The 4967-nt window shown below is 36.6% G+C and overlaps 1 pseudogene; it reads right to left on the reverse strand.

Moving 5' to 3' along the window:
* Positions 1–771: 771 nt before the first annotated feature.
* LOC113925500 lies at positions 772–1119 on the reverse strand (annotated as a pseudogene).
* Positions 1120–4967: the final 3848 nt, after the last annotated feature.

Here is a 4967-nt window from a genome sequence, read left to right on the forward strand (position 1 = left end):
AATCTTTACTCTGGTATCTTTTTCCTTCAGAACAACTTGGCAAAATAAAATTCCAGGTAATTGTTGGACAAGATTGTTTCACACATACATCAAACAGGCCAGTACATACATACATACATACATACATACATACATACATACATAAATAAATAAATAAACAAAATTAACAGCAACTTCATAGACAAAATAAGGGGGGATCCTTTTATCTTTGATCTTTGGCCTTTTTAACTTTCTCATACAAGCCAACTACTTACAGTACAGGTAAGTACATACGCAAAAAAAAGTTACTGGAATCCTTGGAATAAGGTTATTTTGTGGTTGTTTTGCTTTTGTGTTTTGTATAAAGCTTTCTTTTTTTGTTTTTTCCTTCTTTGAGATTATAATGAACATGGTCACACCACAAGTCAGGTCAGAAGCAGACAGAAGCTGCTTCAAAGTCTGGTTTGGTCGTCAGAGATCATTAAAAATGGCTGACCCCTACCAATATGTACAAAAATATAAAACGTAAATAAAAAATACGAAGAAAAGTACTTTTAAGAAAAAAAGCAGGGACTTGGAAATTGTGGTTCGTTTTTCCTCCGCTTTGCAAATTCCTTCGTGGCTTTGGCTGGTGGAGAGCGCATGTCATCTACCGTGGCGCCGCCCGCACTGAGAGAACGGACTGTCCGCTCGAAGGTGACCACGTTTAGATTCTGAGATGGGAAGTGGAGGGTGAATATGTCACGGAGGCCTTTTGTTGTTGTTAAGTTTAGACTTTTCCTTCTTTGCTGTCTAGACATCCTCATCGGTCTTCTGAGTCTTGGCGGTGACATTATCATCGTCGTCATCTTCAGCTGCCCCTGCGCCCCTAGCTGCCTCGGCCTTCACATCTTCATCTCCAGCCTCTTCCTCACCATTGCCTTCCTCCCCTCCTCCTCTTCCCCCCTCCCTTCTTCCTCTTCTTCACCACCTTATTGTTGGCCCCATGCTCCCGTTTTCCTCATTAGTATTCCCATTAGCAGGGGCATCTGTTCCATTCTCTGCCTCCTGCACAACTTCCTTCTCCTTTAAGTCTTTTCCTCCCCGCTCTGCCCATCTGGGCGCCAGCACAAGCTGACGTCCAGCCGCAAACAGGTGCATCTCCGCCTCGGTCCGCTGGCTGCCCAGGGCACCTGTCGGCCCCTTTGCTCCGGTGGCGACCTCCTCTGATATCTTTACCCGTCATATTTTCAAATATAATATTTTATTTTCTTAACTTTATTTTGCGAGTTCCCACTCTGAAATCCTATGTCTTTTTGCTTTGTGAAAAAGTGTTTCTGCATAGAAGAAAAGTGAAGCTGGAGGAGAATGTCCCTGGCAGTAATATTTCTAAGGGAGGATGAGAAGACTTCCCCCTTTAATAGAATAAAAAAAAACATGCGACTACAACTAGATTTATAACTCAATTAATTGTAGGTGTGTCATGCCCTAGATCCCTTTGGGAAATTATATTTTTAAATAGCACTAAGAAAGCTGTACTGAGTACTTTATGGTCTCAGCTCAACCAGAAAGATGACATGATCATAATATTTGGTGAAAAGGGTCCATAGTCACAGGAATCATGCTGATCCTTTCATAGTTGAGGGTGATTGCTGTTCTGCAGACTGAACTTGCCTGGCTATTTCACTTAGGCCCTTTTTGACAAGATTCCATGGAAAGATATAACAATGGGAAGAATGTATAGAGTGAAGATATTTTTCTAAATTGGAAAAGGCCAGCAAACTGCCTCTAAAGAAGTCCTTAAGAACAACAGCAACAACCACCAATGGAGAAAGAACATGTTGGTACTACAAAATTAACCCACTCATTTACATTTTATTTGCTACCTTGTGTTAGTATTTATATTCTTGTACATGGTTTTGCATTTTTCTAACCAAGCCATAATAGCCTGAGAACAGGAACGATATTTGATATGGTTTTGCATCACTGAATTACCTAAGTCAGGGAACAAATAGTAAATCTTGAAACACATAGTTAGTGACTGGAAGAACAAAGAAGAGTTTCAAAAGTCAAGATAAATCAACTGAGTTAATATGTAACTAACGGCCAGAGAATTGCAGGATAGATATCAGTCAAAAAGTGTACTAAAAATAATCTGATCAAGAGATGGGAAAGTGAAAAAGCATTTATAAGAAAAGTCTTTAGATTTGAACAAAAAAGGAACAGTAGCGACTTCAGTGGAAGTAGTTTGAGTGGAGTTGAGAAAGAAAAAAAATATATATGTTCATATTTGGGATCAGGATGATGTAACAGGGAGAAAATAGATGATTATTCAAGAATTTTTATCAGAGGGGCTCCTGGGTGACGCAGTCGGTTAAGCATCTGACTCTTGGTTTTGGCCCAGGTCATGGTCTGGGGTCCTGGGGTCAGCCCCGCGTGGGGCTCCACTCCCAGTGCAGAGTCTGCCTGCCCCTCTCCTTTTCCCTCTATTCCTCCCCCCACTCCTGCTCACTCTCTCTCTCTCTGAAATAAATAAATAAAATCTTAAAAAAAGAATTTTTATCAGAAAAAGAGAAAAAAACCAATAGGGATAATAAAGTGGGATTATTTAAAATGATACAGAGAAATTAAGTATGACAACAGAACTTGAACTCTGGCTGCTTAGAATAAGAGAGGAGAAAAATGAGATGTTTGAAGTTATCATAAGGACAACTTTGATCGTTAGAGATACGGATAAAATTCAGAGTTTACTGAAGCTTAGACTTCAGATAGTCTATCTCTGAGGTTTGATAAGAAGAAAGGTGTGGTTATCATCTGGAGTAGAAAGTTGAGATGCTTGGTCATTTTAATAAACTTTAATCTAAAATCAACACTGACAATCACATAGTATTTTGAGGTAATTAAAACCAGCCATTCCCACAAAATTCTTTTTCCATTATCCCACTATATAATTGACTTTTCCCTTAAGCTGACTTGTTAGCTTGAAATTCCTAACATTAGAGTCATTTCTTCGAATTAGACCAAAAAAGAAAAACCTACAGAAATATTTTGAAAGCATAATTTACAAGGTACATAATTTAGAAGGGCACAATACTGTTTCTGAATTTTCTCCAAATATATTTATGCAAGATATTATTTATTTTATCTGCCAATATTTATATGCTAATCACATGTTTCTTTTTCCAAAGATAATTTATTTAGGATGAAGTTGATGTCGAAATCCAAAATGAAAGTAGCAAAAAATAAGATGTGGGTGAGATCTTTGAGTTATTGACAAATTAAGCATGGTTGAACTAGAGATACCATTAGACTTGAATATAAGATCATGGTATAAGAAGAAGGATCTGCATTAGATTCAGTGAAAGTCTTATTGACAACCTTGTATCTATAAACAGTTTAATTTTACACTGCTATGGCACACTTTACATCCTGGGAATGATGCTGGGTAAGCATCTTCCTTACCAACAAACAGCAGAGCTTGGTGACACCACAGTATTTGTGTACTTAATCTGAACTAAGCGTCTGATCATTCATTCTTCTCTCTTCTAAAATAGTACATTTCAGTACAATGGTACTGAACAGAAGTAGAAAGTCCATAGTTTTAGGAATCAATGCAAAAGTAAAAAAAAAAAAAAAAAGGAAAAAATCAATAATTCTAGAAAACATTTCAGAATTCCATATTCTAGTTTCATTTGTATTTTTAATGTGTATACCAGAAATTTCTTATACGCACTAGTTTATCATTCTAATGATATCACCATGGTATACTCACTGTCTAATAGTTGCCTGAGGTATTAAAATACACCTTTGATTAGATTCTATATTGTAAATTAATGAAACCATTAATACTTCTGGTTAAAACACAAAAGTTTGGAGGGACATTTGTTGTATAAGTTGACTGACTAGTCTTTGGATAATTTTATAGAATTAGTCTTTGGATATTTTATAGCAGTCAGGAAAAAACAGTTTAAATACTTAGAAATTTATTTCTTATAATTAAATTTAGGACATCCACAAAAGTTTAATAAATATTAACAATTTTGATTTTTTATTACCAAGATTTAAACCTCTATTCTTTCTTTAATGGTAAGAAAAAAATTATGAGATTTATAAAAAGCCTACCTGTATAGTCTGTTAGAGGTCATTAACTAATGTTCTTTTTTTTCCAAATTTTTATTTAAATTCTTGTTAGTTAATATATAGTGTAACATTGGAAACATTCTAACATGTGCTACGTGCATTTGAAATGCATCACTTGATGCAAAGATTAACATTTCATCCAACTTAAGTGAAACAGAGACTTGAGAAACAGAGGCGTGAGTATGTTGCTCGTGTTTTCATCTCTCCCCTGTAGTCTTCTCGCTGTGGGCCTTGGTATCTGCTCAGCCCCTTAACATCAGCTTCGGCAGCTAGACCCTTTCCTGCAGGCCTCACATGAGAGTTCAGCATCTAGCTTTAATTCCACCCATGGTATGCTGCCTGTATGTCCAGCTAACCAGTGGACACCTTCATTTTAAAAGTGACCACAAATGAACAGTTTAAAATTCAACTGATTTTCTCCCTCCTGGTAACACAAATAAGTCTTGCCACTGCTTAAATTTCTTAAAAAAAAAAAAAATCCAATATGTATTTTAAAATCTTGCTCCTTGGTGCAGGCAACTTTGGAAATAGTGATCTCTGTGATCTATGTATACACTTCATGTGCGAAGAAGGGCAAGTAACTATGGCCTGGCAGGAGATGGGAAGGAAATGAGAGCCTACTCTCAAGGAGGTTGACATTGCATCAGATGGTCTACCTAGGGGAAGGAACACCACCGTTTCCAGGTAAATATTACAACTACGGCTTTGTTTTTAAGAGAACAGCAACAGAATTCACAAAAAGTTGCCTAAGGCACTGTTTCCATGGTAAAATAATATATATATAATTCCTCCATGGAAGGAGATTCTAAATAAGTATCCAAAAATTAACAAAATACTATATTTCTATTTTCATAGTATTTAGTGTCAAG

The sequence above is a fragment of the Zalophus californianus genome, chromosome 2 (genome assembly GCF_009762305.2).
Source record: "Zalophus californianus isolate mZalCal1 chromosome 2, mZalCal1.pri.v2, whole genome shotgun sequence".
Taxonomy (NCBI): domain Eukaryota; kingdom Metazoa; phylum Chordata; class Mammalia; order Carnivora; family Otariidae; genus Zalophus; species Zalophus californianus.